Genomic DNA, 22,250 nt, shown 5'->3' with positions numbered 1-22,250 from the left:
CACTGAATGCACTGAGTAATTGATAAACACTTCTAAAAAGATCTTTCCTTTTGCCGTTTGACCATGGTTGTTGAATCCATATATGGTGATAGGATTTGGAATGTACTCTTCCTTCTTGATGCCTAGTGCCTTCACTGTCATCTCGGGACATATGTTGAGGGTACTGCCTCCATCAACCAGTACATGAGGTATTGTCATTCCCCTTGCTTGAACGATGATGTACAAGGCATTGTTATGGAAGGTGTGAGGCTTTGGAAGGTCTTCCTCTGAGAAGGTGATTGGCGCATTTGTCATGGCTGAATTTATAATTTGAGCCATGTCTTCAGGCGTGGTACTGGGCTTAACTTTAATCTTCTTGAGCAAATCGTCCAATACTTGTTGGTGCTTGCAAGAGTTTTTAGCTAAGTCCAAAATTGAAACATTGGACAAAGCAGTTAGTGGATTTTGAGTTGACATTTCTCCTTTTTCTGGCATAGGCTTGATGAACTGTTTAAGGAATTCGGGAATCCCTTTTACTTTCTTAGGGGATGCCCTTATAGGTTCTGCCGATACTACCAGCTTGCTAATGGCTGAGATAAGATCCATTTTCTTTTCACTGCCGGGTCATGCTTGATGCAGCACGAGAACTTGATACTGCACTTGGATGTCTTGTTCTGAACATGGAGTTATGTGATCCTATGGTTGAAAAGGCTGTTCAGTGATCATTGCTGTGGTGTGCGGAGGAAATGGCCGATTTAGAATGTCCATCTTCTCTTCTTCATCTCCTTCTACCAAGAGATTGTTATCAATGTAATCCTGAACAATATTTTTGAGAATGAAGCAGTTCTCCGTGTTGTGTCCCACTGTCCTATAGAACTTGCAGAATTGTTATTTCCATTTTCCCATAGGCACAGGGGGATCGGCCAATCTAGGCAATTTGATCATTTTCTTCGACAGCATATACTCGAGCACATCTTCGAGTGATTGGTCAACAGGAGTGAATTTTCTATCGTAGCTCCATCCTTCATGCCTGGTCTTTTCACGCAATTTTGGCCCTTGATCTTGCTGAGGGGGCTTGTTGTATTGAGGAGCAGGCTTCCGTTTCTGATCACCTTTGTTGTTTGAATTGCTTGCGTTGTAACAATAATCTTTCTTTTGCCCTTTGTAATGATTTCGACTGTTATTATTGTTGTTGGTAGAGTAAGTGAAATGTGTTTTCTTTTTGGGATCACTTGGATGATTATTTTTTGCGAGGGTGATGCCCTCATATACGCCATTTTCCATACCTAGCTCGAGCCACTCAGCTCTCTCTGTGAACTCAATGAAGGAACGAGATGGAGATGTAGAAATCAAACTTCTCAAAGGTTGTGATAAGTTGTTGAGAATGATTTGGAGTGCATGCTCCTCAAAAATGGGGTTCCTCATCTTGTTGCAGGTTCCCCTCCATCGATGAATGAAATCTCTTGCTTTTTCATCCTCCTTCTGCTTCAGATTGCAGAGATGATTTAAGGTGGGAAGCGTCTCAGTGTTGAACAAGAAGCGTTCAACAAAAAGATTTACAACTTTATCAAACTCCTTAAACTCGATGGGGTTGATATGCTCAACATACCATTTAGCTGCAACTCCTTCCAAGCTACAGGGAAAGCATAAAAATAGTGCTTTGTTGTCCCTCTTGAACCTTGAGCACTCTGCAAAGAACATGGCAAGATGGGCTTTCATCAAATTTGCGTCAGTACTGCTACTGGCTTGATCACTCATCATATTTTTCATCATTTTCTGGAACATTGCATACATCTGAGGGTCGATGTCGTCATCTTCTGGCTGCTCTTGGTCTCTGACTGACCTTGGCGAATTCATCTCTTCTTCTGATGCTGATGAGTAGCTGATACGTTGCGATGATGTTTTCCTTCCGGACCTCGTTTGAACCATCAAATGTTGTGAAGGCTCTCTTGTGTCTCTTTCCCTTTCTTTGCAGGACTCTTGTGTCTCTTTCTTTCCCTTTCTTTGCAAGACTCTTGTGTCTCTTTCTTTCCCTTTCTTTCCAGGACTCTGCAGGGCAAAGATAGGATTAGATTTTGAGGAAAATCTTTGAATTTTTGGAAGGAAATATTGAGGAAAATATGGTAGACCATTGGAAGATTATCCCATTACTAGGGATTGAGTTGCCACGGAAATCACGACAATTGTGTTGTCATTCTTTGTAAGAGAGATGAACAACGAAAAATGTGCCTTGTTACCTAGGCGAGGTCGTCAAACCATGGTAGAAAGGGAGGAAATTTTATTGAAGAAAGAAAAATATGATTTTATTGATCTTGACAAAGAGGTGGAGGACAAACAATTTGCCACCATTCATAATAGTCGACAGACACTTTAGGATCAGGAAAGAACTTCAGAGTAACAAAGGAATCCTAGCCATAGCGGGCAGAATAATATGCCCCAGACCATTGTGCAGAGGTAAAGTCAAATTCGGTCATAGCTCCTGATAGTAGCCAAGCCTCGATGTACTGTTGTCTCTGAGAGAACTGTCGAACACATCGTTCTGGCTGACAGTAAGTGCAAAAGAATGGTCTCAGCAACTTGAACCGCTTGCCATAAGCATATGTGTATCTGGTAGGGGATAATTGTCGATGAAAGTAGTCTCAGACGATGTCATCTTCCTGAATGTTGTCGATCATGGACGGATACTACGCCACTGGAAGGAGTTCTTGGCCATTGTATCTGAAAGAATTTGCCCGGGCTGGAATGTGCTGGAAGAACCAGGATTGAAGTGTGTAAATGCATCCTTCAACTAAGATAGACTCCAAGTGAAAAATGGGTCAACCCTCGGTACTGGAAGGCGAGTGCTGCCATGGCTATGGAGAGACGGTTTGTCTGTCGACTTCCCCATCTTCTCATGAGCTGGATTATTCTGATATTCATGTAGTTTTGTCCGTCTGAGAAGAGGGCTAATCCTACATTACATAGAACCATTGTGTTCTGAATTCTTTCTTTAGTTGTCCTTGATAGTGAGCTGACTTCGACGAAGGTCCCGTATTGATGGTATAACTCAAGCAGATTGACATATTCATTTCCATCCATCTGAATCAGGGGCCAAGATTGGTGGCCTGTCATACGGGCTAGGGCATCTCGAGGATCCAAACCCTTGACATTGATTAGAAATTGATGCTCCAACGAATCTCCTGGTTGACCGACTGGTTCTGGTAATCCCATAATCTCTTAAAATTCATCCATTAAAAGGGTCATCTCTCCCCACAGAAACCAGAAAGTGCATGTACGTGGATTCCATCACTCCACCATTGCATGAATCAGGTTGCCATTGATGGTTTGTTTTCCGATTGCTGATGTCAATTTTAATCCACACTCGCTCAAATGGTTCGGAAACATGCGAGAAAAGCTTTTGAGCCATGAGTAGTACCACCGGGGAATGAAACTTCTGGTGCTGAGGGCTCGATATTCAGGACGACCTTGTCGCACCTCGTAGGAGATGTGACCTTCAGGAAAAATAGGATCGATTTGACTGGATGCCATCGAACTGAAAAATAGAGACAGACTCGGAATCAGACTTAGGAAAAATACAGGATTTTTTGAAAAATGCAGACAAGATAAAAATGAGGTGGAAAATTCAAGATCTAGTGGAATGGAAGAATAAAAATTCACCTGGAGTTTTGAGAGAAATTAGATGGTTTGGAAAAAATTGTCCAGAGTTTGGAGAAAATAAGAGAATTATTTTATGAAAATGAAAAGAAAAATAAGGGTATTTGGAAAATGGTCTAATAGTTTGGGAAAAATTGAGAAATACGAGAAAATGAGAAAATAAGGTGCATACAATAACATCCTGCATAAACACTTATGCACATACAACACTCCCTAAAAGGCTGACTCTAGATGCATCATTTTGAAAAGCAGTTGTAGGACCCTAATCCTGACTCTAAATTCAGATCATCTTTGTCCAATCCAATTATGCCGATATACTCAAGTTGAGACCCGAAGTACGTTGCATAGAATTTCAACTCCGGTTCTAGGGTAAGGTTTTCCAACATCCTTGAGCACCTACCGATATACTTCGGACTGTGGCCCTTAATACGTGGTAGGGGGCCTCAACCCAAATAAGTGGCCCAGTTGTGAGGCCCTGTCCCGAACTAGGGTTCTTGAAGAGAGCCCAGCAACGTGAACACTGGGTAAAGATAGGTAGAGGGGTTTGAAAAAAATGATCACATGCAAGAAATAGAATGCTCTAAGTCCTAAAGAGATAGATTTTTGAAAACTTTTGAAGAAACATAAATTGTTTGCATTCAGATCCTAAATTGAAGAGAGTTGTATTTAGACCTAAGTCTATGTGAGCATGAAAATATCTCCTCAATATAGTCCTACCAAACCATGCCTAAGCTATATGCAATCAATGTCAGCTAGGTCAGAATCTAGGCTCCTAAGTTCGCATGATATCAAAAAGCAGAATAGCTGACATTTTGAGAACACAACTTTGATAATTGAACTAAGTCAAGCACACTTTTGATCAGACAAGGACAAGTCCTATCACGGTCGCCAAACCTGTTATCGTCGCAAAATTTTTCTCTTCCCTGTGAGAGAGAGGGAAAACGTTTCTGCAAGTCAAACTTGACCAGAGTTTGAAAATTGTTTTGAAACACTCGCCTCCATTTTTTAAAATAGCGGGAAAATCCATAGGATGGTGCTCGACCTGTCAGTACGAGGTTCGATCGTTCCTGCCACCTTTAACAGGGGTAGTCGAACCAAGGACCAAATGTGTGCTTGACTTAGCTAAATTACCAAAATCATGTTCTATCCTAAATGCATAGAGAATTCAGGCATGTGCTATGGAACTTCGCAAAATGCAAGTTGGAAAACATGATGTATGCTCAGAAAAATATTTTGGAATGAAAAATATTTCTAAGGAAAAGATGGAAATCAATCTCTCAAGAAAACTTTAATGAAAGGATTTTAAAATCTTAAGAAAATCTCTAAAATATGGGAAAATCATGAATAGAGGAAAATCTGAGGAAAATAGAAAGAATTCTCGGGAAAGGATAAATATTGAAAGGGAAAATGTTTGTTAGGAAAACTCCAACTTTGAAAATTTTCTTTGGAAAATGATTGAGGATTCATAGGAAAACTCTTTTAAGAAAGGAAATCAAATCTTAGGAAATTAAAATTCTGGGAATCCTGGCCTTGAAGAATCAGAAATCGATTTTGACTCTGGAAAATGATAAAAGGTTTTATTTGAAAAATTAGAAATGAATTATAAGATGAAATATTTTCCGAGAAAATCAGGGAAAACTTAGCTTGGGAAAATCAATCTTTGAAAACATTTTCAGAGCATCTTGAGAAATCTATTTTCTTGGAAAAAGATCTTTTTGACTTTATCAAAAGAAAAAGACTATGAGTTCATGATGCAAACTATCCTGAATGAATGAATGTCTTTTCATGAAAATATATTTTCAGGAAAATATGCAGTTTTAGAATTACACTAAGGTAAGATTACCACATATTCCAACTATGGCCGTAAATATGCTTGTAATTTACTTAGTTAATTCTAAAATATTTTGTAAAAAATCAAGGATATGCAATGAATTTTGGAAGATAGCCTAAGAGTGTAGGCTCAGTGTGACTAGTAGGAAGATGTTGAATCTGGGTCTCGTCCATATTCTGACTAGGGCCATAAATATGGACTCCACCGAGTTCATTAACTCCCTAAGAGTTGTTGCGCGTGCCATTCGTGTTCATCCACAGTGGTTTTCAAAGAAAATGCATGAATCACATAATCATGATATTGCAGAAACTCAAACTATATGATATGCATCATGATCTAAGCAGAAAAGTAAATCTCTTATTCTAAAATTTACATTATTACTTCACTAAATAAAATGAAAGAAGGAAAATTGCAGATTCTGGCTCCTTCCTTTGAATATCCCTGCCAAGCTTGAAATGGGGTTAGCTCAAATATGTGGGTTTTTCCAATAATATCCTGAGATTATTGGATTGAGTTGGATATAAACCCAATTTTCATATTTTCTTGATATTTGAATGATGCAAATGCATGAAAATCAGGTAATAAATAGTTTAAAATTCGGAATTGTGGTCAAAATGACCAAAATACCCCTAATATTGAGGTTATGCCTTTAAAATCAGGGTTTTTGAAGGAGTTGTGACAAAATTTGGGGATTTTAAAATGCAAATGGAATCAAACGATGATGAAATGCATGATGACATGCTACTAAATATGATGGAACTGTAAAAATCAGAATTGACATTTGAAATTTGGCCAAAATAATGAATTTCGCTTGTTTTTCGCCTGGATCAGGGTCCCACGGAAACCCTGATTTGATGATACATCTAAACCGATCATCAAACGATTCTCCAATTATGCCAAATTCGATAGAGAACATCCCTCTACCCTTAAGAACATCATAGAATGATAAAATGTATGAAATGACATGGCCTAAATGTAAAATCTCAAAGAAAACCCTAAAATAAGCAAATTTCACCTACGGCTACGAACCAAACATAGCAGTTAACAAAATAATGCAAAAATCCACCATAAAAATATCTGACATTTTTTAGACTGCTAAAGGACAGTGAAATGAACACATTTGGATTTTACAGCCACGGAATTTGACCTACGGTGAGTTTGGTAGTAGAGATTTAATTCTGACAGAATTGAAATCAATAGGATCTACTTCGAAAATGGATAAAAAATGATAAGTGACCACAAAAATTTCCGAAAATTAAAAGGGGGACTATTGACATCATATGAACAACTCTCATTTGTATGGATTTGGTATTTAGCTAATCTAAAGAGAAATAAAAATATGATATTATATGCATAAATCTGAAGAGCACGTACAAACAACAAAACAAAAGACCAAAATAAAAAATATAAAAAGGGAATGCAGACTATTCTAAAAATTACAAAATTTCATAATCAAACAGAGGACATTTATAACATGAAGTTCTTTTTTTATAGATTCGGATTTGAAGCTATATTCAGAGAGAACCAGTTGACTCAAATCGATCCTGAGTCTCAGAGGCTCAAATTGGGCTCTGACATGTGTCCCGAGCTCTTGGATTTTTTTCACATAGCAAAAAAATTCATAAAAATCGGATAAAATCCAATTAAATACTAAACTCAATCCTGAGTTCAGGGAAATTTTTGGATCAGGAATTGGATCTCTCATGAGGGAGATCTTGATTTTACAAGTTGAGATCTAACATCATCAATGTTTCCCAGGTTTTAAACCCGACTTGGCATTTTGAATTTTAAACAAAGCAAATGAACTCAAACGATTCCAATTTTTTTGTAGATTATCAGGGACAACTATTTGCACATAATACAATTTTTTTGTCATTTTTAAAAAATATATATATAAAATAACGTGTGGACTGACTGCTAAAAACAGAGAACTACTGAAATGAAACAGAATTAAAATAAACACTAAATGCAACCTAATTAATTTCTAAAATATGCTAAATTAATGAAATAGAATATGAATTAAATCTAATTAATGCATGAATGCTGAAAAATCATCAAGGAAGCATGATCATACTTAATATATGTCATTTTAGGGGAATGGTTTGATCCATCATCCGTACGAACCCTTTCTTTAAAAGGAAAAATCCATGGGATTCAGTATGTAAATTGAAACAAAAGCATTATTACAATAGAATCAACTCAAATGAGAGCTCACCTTATGTTCTTTTGCTGTTTTGAAACTTCAGAAATGGGCGGCAATGGATGGCTTCTCTCGTTTTTCGAACCGAGCTTCAAAATGTACATGAAAATCGACCTCTGCTCTTAGGTCGAGCTGGGAGTGACATGAGTCAGGTAGGCACTTCGAGGTACTGTCCCAGATGGGCCCAAGGAGGGGCGTGAATTCAGAGGAGGAAAGAAAGTTTGAAGTTGAAGTTCAGATCCAAAAAGAGAGCCTCTTCCTAGACTGGGCGTAGGCTAGGGTATTTATAGATTTCTGGGAAGATTTTGAAATTCAAACAGAATGAATCTAGACCCTCCATGTGGCGCCATCTCAGAGGATGCCACTTTGGATTTTTTTAAAATAAATAAAATGCAAATTTTGTAAATAAGACACCTTAGCAGAATTTGAAATTTTTTGAAATGAGGTGGCCCCTGCAGGGCGATTTTGTAAAAGAATGATATTTGAAATTGCTGACTAAAAGGGCAAACTCTAGGATAAAACAACTGAATTCAAAGCTTTGTCCCCTTCTTTAGGTAGAGTTGATCCAGTTGATAAAATTTGAAAAATCCATATTGAAAACTATCCAGATTGTTTTTCTGAGAAAACTTTTCAAAAATCTAGGGTCCTGGGGTTAAAATGTGAAAAAATAGCAGTTTTGAAGACCCAGGGGTTGAAAATTGATTTCAAAAGAGTTTGAAATTCAAATCTGGATTGAGAATTTTGAAATCACGAGTTCTGAACCTCCAAATGACATGCTGTGCAGTGAAATGATATGAAATGCTCTAAAATGTTATGTAATGACATGTCTCAAGAAATTCAATGTTGCATGAAAAACTGGAGATTTCAATCTCTTGATGTGAATAGGACTTTGAGATTTTGTGACTGGAGATAATTCTGAGCAAAACAATAAAAAAAATTGAGAATCGGGGATGAAATCTGGAGTTTTGCCGGATTCAAGCTTAGAGAATGACCATTTTGCCCTCCAGTGATCCTAAAGGATGGTTCACAATGGTTGATGGAGATGTCGAGGAGGTGAGTGAAAAGTTGGGGTGTTTACAGGAGTGAATGAAAGAAATTTCAAGAAAAATCAGGAAAAAAAGGAATACTTACCGTGAATCGATGGAAGATCTGATTGTAGAAGAATATAGTTGATCTTTCAATGTCGTTTGCGACCTTTAACTACTGCCACTGGAGCTGAGGCTCCTTCGATCTTGATTCTGCTACAAAACTGAAGGGAAGAAGAAGAGGGAGGAAATGATCAGATGGAGAGGTAGAAGGCGAATCTCTGGATGAAAAGTGAAGGGGGAAAGGGTGAAGACAGATCAAGAAGAAGGGAACCAGAGGAAGAGAGGGCAATGGGGAAAGAGAAGACGAGAGAGGATGAAGAAGGCACATATATGCGTGAAATGGAGGGGTGAAGGCGATGAATCAGAGGAGGCCTGCGGCTTCTGTTTTATAACAGAAGGTCGTTAGGTTTTTTTCAAAATTGGTTCTTGTTTTTTAAAATTTTATAAAAAGGGGGCTCTTTAACAAAGTTTTCAGAAAAGGGGTTTTCTAATTGCGAAAAAGGGTTTTAAGCTATATTTTTTTTAATTTCCTTTTCTTTTCCTATTTTTTTGTTCTTTTCTTGGCATTTTATATATTTTTTTTTGTATTTTTGAAATAAAAACTCTTAAAACTATGGGAAAATAAAGGGTTTTAAACTATTTTTGCAAAATTTTAAAAATATTTACAAAAGAAGGGTTTTCTGAGAATTCAGTGCTATTCTTTAAAAATTTCTTCAGAAAATGGGTTTAGATCCAAAATTTTGAGGAAATATTCGAGTTTCGGACCTCAAATTGAGGAATATAGATCAGTGGATCCAAACGGATACCGGATGAACTGTCTCAGTCATTCAAAGATTATTTTTGGTATTTTTGTAATTTCAATTTGAAAATTGGATAACGAGGCTCAGATTTGTACTTTTACACTGGATCCGGATCTGGAATTGAGTTAGATATAGAAAATGGATTTGGATTCCAGTGAATCCAAGAAATAAGTGGAATTTTGATCAAAACTGACTCAATTATTCAGAAAATGGGGGCCAAGGGAAAAAAGAGAATTTTTATAAAATTTTGAAAAATTTAGGGTGTTCACAATTATCCACTCCCCAATATTGATCTTATGATATATAGCACGGCAGACCATGCCATGTTTTCCTTTATGGATGGATATTCAGGCTACAATCAAATCAAGTTGGTCACTTGTGATCAGTCAAAAACTTCCTTCACCACACCGTGGGGAACTTTTTGCTATACAGTCATGTTGTTTGGGCTCAAGAATGCTGGGGCAGCCTATTAGAGAGCAGTGACCGTTATTTTTCATGATCAAATGCATAAAAACATTCATGCCTATGTGTTATCGTCATAAAATTTTTCCCTCTTCCCTTCCCTGCGGAAGATAGAGGAAAATGCTTTCGCGAGTCAAACTTGACCGGATTTTGGAAATTGTTTTGAAATACTCGCCTCCGTTTTGAAAATAGCAGAAAAATCCATGGGATGGGACTCGACCTGTCGGTACGAGGTTCAACCGTTCCTGCCGCCTTTAACAGGGGTAATCGAACCAAGGACCAAAAGTGTGCTTGACTTAGTTAAATTATCGAAATTGTGTTCTGTCCTAAATGCACAGAGAATTCAGGCATGTGCTATAAGATTTTATAAAATATAAGTTGGAAAACTATGATGTATGCTTAGAAAACATTTGGAGTTGAAAAGCATTTCTCGGGAAAAAGATGGAAATCAACCTCTCAAGGGACTCAGATGAAAAAATTGGGAAATCACCAGAAAGTTTATGAAGTTTTGGGAAAATAATGAATGGATGAAAATCCTAGGAAAATGGAGAAGGTTCTTGAAAAAAAGATGAATATTGGAAAAAGAAAATATTTATCAGGAAAACTCTGATTTTAAGAATTTTCTTAGGAAAATGATGGAAATTTATAAGAAAGCTCTTTGGAGATGGAAAGTCAAAACTTAGGAAATTGAAATCCTGAGAATCTTGTGAAATTCCACTAGAGGGGGGGTGAATAGTGAAATTTGATTATGATCGATAAAATAAAATAATTAAGCAATAAGGCACAACACATAAAACACAGACGTTATACTGGTTCGGTCAATATCCAGACCTACATCCAGTCCCCAAGCAAACCACTTGAGATTCCACTATAACATCCGAGTTACCGGATAAATAGTACAACACCCTCTTCCCAAGAGGTCTTCTTCTCTCAACAGAGAAGGGCACACCCTCTTCCCAAGAGGTCTTCTTCTCTCAACAGAGAAGGGCAACACCCTCTTTCACAGAGGTCTACTTCTTTAAACAAAGAAGGAATACAGTGAATAACATAGTTACAATACTTCCTATAGAACCTTCAGAATGATATGAATGCACGAATGAAGGATTCTAAGAATGTTCTGTTTGTCACTCAGAGGATACTCTTTGTCAAAAAGCTGGACTTGACTTTTTCTCTTTTCTTTTTCAAGGCTCTCTTTTCAAATCATGAATAGAACTTTTTCTCTTTGTAAGCTCACACGTCTATTCCATTCCTCTTGTTTGAATAGTTTATGTGTGTGTGTTTATATAGCTTATAAAAAGTAGTCATTACATTTTGAAATTGTAACTTTTTGAAATGTGAAATGTTATGTCATTTCAAAAATATCTTTTAGAGAAGATTGAGAATGCCTTTTTCCAGAAGAGTAAAATAGAGGGTACACTAGTCGTTGTATTGTTTTTAGGTAATACATATTTTATGTAAAAAGTCTATTTCTTACAATAGTACATTGAACGTTGGGTTGTAGTTTTGTCTTTATTCTAATTAATGATTTGAGGTACATTAGTACTTCTTTGCTTTAAATGAGTGTAAGTACTATGAGTGTTTTGAGATATTTATTTGTACATAGTCATGTCAAGTGTTTTCTTTATGTTGTGTATTTCAAAGTCTCCAGAGAGAATGAGGACCAAAAGGAAGGTCGACATTCTTTGAGAAGAATATTTAACAAGGATTTGTTACAGAAGGCATTTAATGCTTTGTAAAGAGAATGATGACTTCAAGTAAGTCGACATTCTATGGTTATGAGAAAAAGTAACTATAGTCCTTTTAAAACCATATTTTATTTGTTTTTCTTATGTGTAGCCGATTTATGTTTTTGTCTTCTTTTTTAAGAAACATTTCATTAGAGAAAAAACATATTTTATTTGTTTTCTCCATGTAGTCGATGTTATGTTTTTGTCTTTTTCCTACATTCCTTTTTTCATGTTGTCTTGTATATAGTGTGAGGTACAATGATTATATGACAAAAAGTCTTTTTCATAAAAGGTTGTAAGAAGGTACACTTATTATATGACAAAAAATCTTTTTCATAAAAAGTTGTAAGAAGGTACACTTATTATATGACAAAAAGTCTTTTTCATAAAAAAGTTGTAAGAAGGTACACTTATTGGTTTTTCAAAAAAGAAGCTTTTTGAAACTATCGTATACTTTTATGATATAGAATGTATGAATGAGTATGTAATATGCAAAATGCAAGATCCTGAAGGTTCTGTTACATATGACTCTAAAGAAGAAAAAATCTTCATCTTGAGGTAGCCGATATCTTCATTTGAACTTTAGGAAAGCATGGCTCATCAAGCTTTTTCTTCAAGGAGTATGATTGCACCATAGTTGTACTTGAACAGGAAGTCTCCATCCTTATTGGGTGAGATATCCTTGCATCAAATACTCGTTAGATTTAAGGCAAAACATATTCAGTCATAATATAACATTATTTCAAGAGAACATATTATCATATCATACAAAATCAAATAAGACAGTGTATCATATTATGTGACATCAAAAACCGAGTTTCTCAACATTCTCCCCCTTTTTGATGATGACAAAATATGCTCCCCCTGTCAAAAAGACATTATGCATAGAAATAATAATATGATAAAAAAGGTGAAATAATGTTTGAAGAGAGAGTATTTCTCCAATAATGGAGACAGGTTTTCTCCCCCTTTGTCATGGACAAAAAGGAGGAATCAGAGTAAAAACAAAGTTATTACAGACCAAAAAATAATTTAAAAGTTATTACAGACTAAATATAAAAAAACGTCTATCTCGAAGGTGGAGAAGGTGAAGGCGTCCGGGTCGCACGATTCCGCTTGCGAGTCTGCTGCAACAGGGCTTGATTACGAAGGATTCGATCTTGAGTTTGCTCGATATCCATCATAGCAGAAAAGTAATTGAAGGAGGATATTGGATCTGCTTCATCAGAGCCGGGCATGTGCAGGGACCTTAGATTGAAGGTGGTAGCATCGAGGACGTGAGAGGGTCGGAGGATGACTTCGTTGTGAAGTGGTACTTGGAAGTAGTTGAAAATGGGAGTTATAAAACACCCAAAAAGAAGAGGCTCAAATTTCTTATAACGAATAAAGAGGTTGAAAATAATGGATGACCAATTTATCGGAAGAGAAGAAAGGATGGCGTAAATAAGAAGAGAGATTTTTCGAGGAACTAATCCCTGGCGGGGATGCTTGGGATAGAGGTTGTGGAAGAGAATCTGGGCAAGTAGCTGAGCTTGAGGTGTAGGTGTGAAACAAATCAGGATACCTTAGATCGGCGGAGGTGATCACATTGGTAGAAGAGGAAGTCATTTTCGAGTGTCTTGAAAATAAAGCACTAGGAGAGAAAGGAGCTAGAGCCGAGAGAAAATTTGTATAAGGATAGAAAAGATCGAATGGAATGGTAAGAGATGAACCAATTGATTAAATAGAAGGAAGAAAATAATTGTTGATATGAAATGAGGAAATGCGTGAGTTGTAAAATAAGAGACTTGTGAATGACAAATCAAATCAATTTTGGAAGAAAGTGTTTTATATAGATATTAAGAAGGACATAGTTTCGAAATAATTTTTCTATATATGTAACAAATTTACTATGGGCATTCTTGTTGGATAGTGAGAAGAGTCATGAATTGAGTATGGAGTGTCATATTAAATGTAAGAGAAAGAATGATTCAAGAGTTTTTAAAGATTTTCGTGAAGATCATGAAGAATAGAGAGTGAATAATGGCCTAATAAGAACAAACAACTTTTTCAAGAATTTACTTTATGTGAAAGCATTCCAAAATCGTGAAGAGGGAGTTTGGAATAGGACAAACATTAGAGTATGAGGAAATGCAATAATTTCTTATTTAAGAAGTGTATATTTTGATATACGTGAAAGGAGTGTGAATAGATATAAAGGAGGGTGATACGGATATGTAAAAGAAATGAGAGTGGTCATAAAGGACATCAATCACTTGAAGTTGGATAGAAATTGTATGACATAAAGTGGAGTGAAGGACAAGGTTTTAATGAATCTCGATTGGAGAGAGATATAAAATATATGAGAGAGTCATGGTCACGGATGAAAAGGAACTTCGTATAATGTATAGAGAGAGATAAAATGGTGATACAAAACGTACTAATGAGTGGAGTACAAGTTTTTAAAAAGAGAATTTTACAGTATTTTTTCGTAAAAGATGTAAACCATGAAGAAATGATAATAGGTTGTTCTTAGGCTATGATATAATAGATGATATAGTAAATATAATAACTTAAAAGGTGGTACGAGAGGATAATCATTTGAATTTTTCATGAAAGGCATTAATGTCTTAGTGAATTGTCTTGATAGGAGGAAAGGAAAAAATAGAGTGTACATACTATATGATATAACAAATGATATAGTAAAATTTATACGTAAAAACATAGCAACTAGATCTTTAGAAGAAGGTAAAAAGAACAAAAAAAAACATCATTCGATTTTGACTAAAATTCGAAAAGTAAGATTTCTCATAGAATAATATGTTATCATGTTGAAGGAGAATCAACTTAACGTAAAAGAAGTTTTCACAAAAGGACAACAAATAATAAAGGAGATATGAGATGAGTGATGTGAACAATGTCATGATAGCTTTTAATATAATTAGTTCTTATGGATATGAGTGAAAGGAGATAGGACAAGGAGTCATTATGGATGTGTACTTGAAAGATGACAAGTTGAAAGACATAAAGAATGTGTCTTATAAGAGTTTAGAGTATACGTGAATATGGAAACCTAGTTTGACTAACACAAATCGATAAGAAAAAAAAAAAACTTTTAAAATAATATTTTAACAAAACTTATAAGAAGTATTATATTAAGTGTGATTAATTTATAAGTCACTTAGTTTACATATTCCTAGTTCTCTTCTAATTCGTGTGAAGTCTTCATGTTTTAATGGTTTAGTGAATATATCTGCTAACTGTTGATTAGTGGGTATGAATTCTAGTTTAATTATGTTGTTTAAGACTTGTTCTCTTAAGAAGTGGTGTCTTATTTGAATGTGCTTAGTTCGTGAGTGTAAAATAGGATTCTTAGATAGGTTTATAGCACTTGTATTATCACAAAAAATAGTTGTATTTTCAAAATTTAAACCAAAATCTTTTAATGTTTGTTTCATCCAGATAACTTGAGTACAAGCTAGGCTAGCAGCAATGTATTCGGCTTCAGTAGTTGATAATGATACACAATTCTGTTTCTTACTGAACCATGATACCAGTGAGTGCCCTAGCATGTGACATGTTCCACTTGTGCTTTTTCTGTCAGATTTACTTCCAGCAAAGTCAGCATCACTGTATGAGATTAGATCAAATGTAGAGGATTTTGAATAGAATAATCCAAAATCAACTGTGTCTTTTAAATATCTCATTATTCTTTTTACAGCTTTAAGATGTGATTCTTTTGGGTTTGACTGGAATCTAGCACACAAGCAAACACTAAACATTATATCTGGACGGCTAGCAGTTAAATAAAGAAGTGATGCTATCATACCTCGGTATACCTTTGTATCAACAGTCTTACCATCTTCATCTTTGTCCAACACAGTAGTAGTGCTCATAGGAGTGGATTTTGAAGCAGTTGAGTTCATGTTAAACCTCTTCAGAAGTTCATGAGCATACTTAGATTGGTTTATGAAAACTCCATCCTTGGTTTGCTTAATATGCAGTCCAAGAAAGTAGGTGAGTTCTCCCATCATACTCATTTCGAATTCCTTCTGCATGGACTTAGAAAAATCTTCACATAGAGTGCTGTTAGAAGATCCAAAGATGATGTCGTCGACATAGATTTGAACAATTAGGGTATGATTATCCACTACTTTGACAAATAGTGTAGAATCTGCTTTGCCAACAGAAAAACCAGTTTTTAATAAAAAGGTTTTAAGTCTTTCGTACCAAGCACGAGGTGCTTGTTTTAAACCATACAAAGCACGTTTGAGTTTAAAAACATGATCTGGGTATTGTTCATTTTCAAATCCTGGAGGTTGTTTTACATAGACTTCTTCATTTATAAAACCATTTAAGAAAGCACTTTTAACATCCATTTGAAATAATTTGAAATCCATATAGCTTGCATATGCTAAGAGCATTCTAATAGATTCAAGTCTAGCAACAGGAGCAAATGTTTCATCAAAGTCAATACCTTCCTCCTGGTTGTATCCTTGAGCTACTAGTCTGGCCTTGTTTCTTATAACATTACCTGTTTCGTCTAGCTTGTTTCTGAAGATCCATCTTGTCCCAATGATTTGATGATCCTTTGGTCTCGGCACAAGATCCCAAACGTCATTTCTTTGGAATTGATTCAGTTCTTCAGTCATGGCTAGCATCCAGAACTCATCAATGATGGCTTCATCAATCTTCTTTGGTTCAAGTTGAGAAATGAATGCCATGTTTGCAATCCGTTCTAGCTGAGCTCTAGTTTGAACCCCCTTTGTTAGTTCTCCCAAAATCTGCTTTTGAGGATGATCTTTGATATCGACAAAGGTTCTTTGGTGATCATCTTCATTAGACTTAGCTGTGTTATCTAAAAATAAATCTGTACTTTCAACATCATCATTAGTTTGTATATGAACAGATTGATCAATAGATTCACAAAAACTAACATGCATAGATTCTTCAATAGTATTATGACACTTATTGAAAACTCTGTATGCTTTACTATGACTTGAATATCCTAAGAATATGCCTTCAACAGATTTAGCATCAAACTTATCCAGGCTATCTTTTGTGTTTAGGATAAAGCATTTACATCCAAAGACTTTGAAGTAGTCTATTCTTGGAGTTCTGTCATAGAATAGTTCATAGGGAGTTTTATTTAATAAGGGTCTAATGAGAACTCTATTTGTTATGTAGCATGCAGTATTAACAGCTTCTGCCCAAAAAGATTTTACAAGATTATTGTGTTGGAGCATAGTCCTGGCAGATTCCTGAAGGGTTCTATTCTTTCTTTCTACTACACCATTTTGAGGTGCAGCTCTAGGGAAGGCAAAGTTATGAGAAATACCATGCAAGTTACAAAAAATTTCAAAGAGTTCATTTTCAAATTCTCCTCCATGGTCACTACGGATTTTAACAATAGAACATGATTTTTCGTTTTGTAATTTTTTACATAAGATTTCAAACTGACAAAACGTGTCACTTTTGTTTTTCAAAAATATTACCCAAGTAAATCTTGAGTAATCATCTACAATGACAAAAACATATCTATTATGATTAAGGCTAGCTACCCTAGAAGGACCAAAAAGGTCCAGGTGGAGAAGCTCTAAAGGTCTTTTACTTGAGATGACATTTTTTGATTTGAAAGGAGATTTTGACAATTTTCCTAATTGACATGCATCACAAAAATAATTCTTTTTAAAAGATATGTTGGGTAACCCACATACTAATTTATTTTTAGCTAGTTTGGACATGTATTTTGAATTGACATGGCCCATTCTCATGTGCCATAGATGTTGAGTGTCATTATTAGCTATAAGACAATGTTCTGTGATGTTTTCTAGGTATAGTTCGTATATATTATTCTTTCTTATACCTTTTAAGATGATGTTTTCATTTGTGTCAGCTATGAGGCATGCATCATGATTAAAGCTAACATTATAACCTGTGTCACACATTTGACTGATACTTAGTAGGTTATGTTTTAAGCCTTTAACAAGGAGAACGTCTTTGATAAGAGGTTTGTCTATGTTACCAATATTTCCAATACCAATTATCAAACCTTTGTTGTTATCTCCAAAGGTGACGGTTCCTCCTTCTTTATGATGAAGAACAGCAAAAAGGTCTGGATGTCCTGTCATGTGCTTTGAACATCCACTATCTAGTATCCATCTGTTCTTCTTTGGAGCCTGCAAAACATTAAGTAAATCTTCTTTTTGGTACCCAATCGGGTCCTTTTTTGTTAGACTTTGGAACCCATATCCATTTGGATTTGGGTTTGTCTATCTCTTTAGAGGAGTTAAAAAGATTATCAATATAATACTCCTTATTTGGTTCAGATGAACTTTTCACAAATGTGGTCTTTTGATTTATACAAGAAGGTTTTTTGAAAAGAGAGTAGCCAATCCCATTCTTGTAAAAGGAGACCTTCTGAGAGGATAAGAGTTTATCCAAGTTCTCTTTACCTTTAGTAAACTTGAAAACCGTTTTCATGAGGTTCTCAGTTTTACTTTTTAGTTCTGAAATTTCTACTTGCATATCTTTAGTTTTGGAGCTAGTAGAAGAAATTTCAGATATAAGCAAACGATTTTTCTTTTTCAACTCAGAATTTTTACTGCTGAGTTTTTCATTCTCTTGAGAAAGCTCTAAATTTTCAGATTTTAAAGCTTTATTTTTAAAACTCAATTTTCTAGATTCTTCAAATAGTTCTTGAAAAGCATCTAGAAGTTCTTCAAAGGAAAAATCAGAGATTTCACTTACCGAACTTTCGTTTGCCATGAAGCACATATTTGCAGTTTCGGCTTCATCATCACTTGACTCTTCACTAGTGGATGGTTCTGAATCATCCCATTGAGCATGCAGAGCCTTTTTCTTGAAGAACCTCTTCTTTGGTTCCTCAGTCTTGAACTTTCTTTTGAGAAGGGGACAGTCACGTTTTAAGTGCCCTGGCTTATTACACTGAAAGCACATGGGATCTTCTTTAAGATCTTTTCTTTCCTTGTGCCTGTTTGGAAGCCGATTCCTTCTCATGAAGCGCTGAAATTTTCTGGTAAGTAGCGCAATTTCTGATTCTTTATCTGAGTCTTCATTCTCAGATAGGGCTGGGAAAGCTAGAGTTTTCTTTACTGGTTGCTCTTCTTCCCTTCTTTCTTTCATGTGGACTTCATAGGCCATAAGATTGCCTATTAAGTTGTCCAATGTAAGCTTAGATAAATCTTGAGCTTCTTCAATAGCAGTGGTCTTTCTCTCCCAATCAGTTGTGAGAGATCTCAAGATTTTCTTCACCTTTTCAGTCTGGGAATATGTTACACCCAGAGATTTCAGATCGTTGGTGATGTTGGTGAATCTGGTAAACATCTCTGTGATGGGTTCATCTTTGTTCATTTTGAACAACTCATATTTTCTAACAAGAGATGATATTTTGGCTTCTTTAACTTTGTTGGTTCCTTCATGAATCACCTCCAAAGAATGCCAAATGTCATATGCAGATTCACATATAGATATTCTGTTGAATTCATTTTGATCAATGGCACAATATAAGGCATTCATAGCCTTTGCATTTAAGTTTGCCATTTTCTTTTCTTCATCAGACCATAAGTTATAGTCTGCGGATGGAGATGTGTATGGATGCTCAATAATTTTCCATACAGCAAAGTCTATGGATTTGAGAAAGATAGCCATTCTGCACTTCCAATATCCATAGTTGGAGCCATTGAAGAAGGGAGGACGAGATGCGTGTTGACCTTCAATATCACGAGCATAAGAGGTAGATGCCATTTGTGCTGGAAGACTTGTTACATCGAAACCAGCAAACCTGCTCTGATACCAAATGAAATTCCACTAGAGGGGGGGTGAATAGTGAAATTTGATTATGATCGATAAAATAAAATAATTAAGCAATAAGGCACAACACATAAAACACAGACGTTATACTGGTTCGGTCAATATCCAGACCTACATCCAGTCCCCAAGCAAACCACTTGAGATTCCACTATAACATCCGAGTTACCGGATAAATAGTACAACACCCTCTTCCCAAGAGGTCTTCTTCTCTCAACAGAGAAGGGGCACACCCTCTTCCCAAGAGGTCTTCTTCTCTCAACAGAGAAGGGCACACCCTCTTCCCAAGAGATCTTCTTCTCTCAACAGAGAAGGGCAACACCCTCTTTCACAGAGGTCTACTTCTTTAAACAAAGAAGGAATACAGTGAATAACAGAGTTACAATACTTCCTATAGAACCTTCAGAATGATATGAATGCACGAATGAAGGATTCTAAGAATGTTCTGTTTGTCACTCAGAGGATACTCTTTGTCAAAGAGCTGGACTTGACTTTTTCTCTTTTCTTTTTCAAGGCTCTCTTTTCAAATCACGAATAGAACTTTTTCTCTTTGTAAGCTCACACGTCTATTCCATTCCTCTTGTTTGAATAGTTTATGTGTGTGTGTTTATATAGCTTATAAAAAGTAGTCGTTACATTTTGAAATTGTAACTTTTTGAAATGTGAAATGTTATGTCATTTCAAAAATATCTTTTAGAGAAGATCGAGAATGCCTTTTTCCAGAAGAGTAAAATAGAGGGTACACTAGTCGTTGTATTGTTTTTAGGTAATACATATTTTATGTAAAAAGTCTATTTCTTACAATAGTACATTGAACGTTGGGTTGTAGTTTTATCTTTATTCTAATTAATGATTTGAGGTACATTAGTACTTCTTTGCTTTAAATGAGTGTAAGTACTATGAGTGTTTTGAGATATTTATTTGTACATAGTCATGTCAAGTGTTTTCTTTATGTTGTGTATTTCAAAGTCTCCAGAGAGAATGAGGACCAAAAGGAAGGTCAACATTCTTTGAGAAGAATATTTAACAAGGATTTGTTACAGAAGGCATTTAATGCTTTGTAAAGAGAATGATGACTTCAAGTAAGTCGACATTCTATGGTTATGAGAAAAAGTAACTATAGTCCTTTTAAAACCATATTTTATTTGTTTTTCTTATGTGTAGCCGATTTATGTTTTTGTCTTCTTTTTTAAGAAACATTTCATTAGAGAAAAAACATATTTTATTTGTTTTCTCCATGTAGTCGATGTTATGTTTTTGTCTTTTTCCTACATTCCTTTTTTCATGTTGTCTTGTATATAGTGTGAGGTACAATGATTATATGACAAAAAGTCTTTTTCATAAAAGGTTGTAAGAAGGTACACTTATTATATGACAAAAAATCTTTTTCATAAAAAGTTGTAAGAAGGTACACTTATTATATGACAAAAAGTCTTTTTCATAAAAAAGTTGTAAGAAGGTACACTTATTGGTTTTTCAAAAAAGAAGCTTTTTGAAACTATCGTATACTTTTATGATATAGAATGTATGAATGAGTATGTAATATGCAAAATGCAAGATCCTGAAGGTTCTGTTACATATGACTCTAAAGAAGAAAAAATCTTCATCTTGAGGTAGCCGATATCTTCATTTGAACTTTAGGAAAGCATGGCTCATCAAGCTTTTTCTTCAAGGAGTATGATTGCACCATAGTTGTACTTGAACAGGAAGTCTCCATCCTTATTGGGTGAGATATCCTTGCATCAAATACTCGTTAGATTTAAGGCAAAACATATTCAGTCATAATATAACATTATTTCAAGAGAACATATTATCATATCATACAAAATCAAATAAGACAGTGTATCATATTATGTGACATCAAAAACCGAGTTTCTCAACATCTTGTCTTTGAAATATCTAGAAATCAAGTTTGATTCTTGAGAAAGATGAGAAATTCCCTATGAAAACAATCTTAAGAAAATAACATTTTCAGGGAAAATCACGGGAAAACTTTGACTTGGGAAATCCAATCTTCGAGAATCTTCATAGTTTCTTGAGGAATTGATTTTTCAGAGAATGGAATTTTATTGAGAAAATCATGAGAAAAGCAGATGGTGCCATTATGTAGATGATTTGAATGAATGAATGCACTTTGAAAAGATTTTCTGAGAAATTTTTTGGAAAAATGTGTATTAAGTCAAAATAAATCCTTCACATATTCTGACTGTGGCCATGAATATGTTCAGAGTTTATTTGAGTTAATTCACAATATTTTGGAAAATTGGAAATATGATGTGCATTTTTAAGATAGCCTAAGAGTGTAGGCTCAATGTGACTGGTAGAAAGATGATGGATCTGGGTCTCCTCCGTATTCCGACTAGGGTCGTAAATATGGACTCCACTGAGTTCATCAACTCTCTAAGAGTTGGTGCATGTGCCATTCGTGTACATCCACGGTGATTTTGCAAAATGAGATATATGAATCATAGAATCAGGATATTGCAGAAATCAAACTACATGAGATGCATCCTAATCTAAGCAGTAAAAGTAAATATTATTCCAAGTTTGATATTACATCTCTGACATAAATAAAAAGTACATAGTGTAAAAGAATCAACATCCTTCAGATTTTCCTGCAAAATGAGAATTAGTACAAGATAACCAAGGAAATAGGTATATAGATAACCTGTATAACGAAGATATATATATATATATATA

This window comes from Nuphar pumila, chromosome 8 (assembly GCF_984573655.1).
Source record: "Nuphar pumila chromosome 8, dmNupPumi1.hap1.1, whole genome shotgun sequence".
NCBI classification, from domain to species: Eukaryota; Viridiplantae; Streptophyta; class Magnoliopsida; order Nymphaeales; family Nymphaeaceae; genus Nuphar; species Nuphar pumila.
This window is presented reverse-complemented; position numbering follows the sequence as displayed.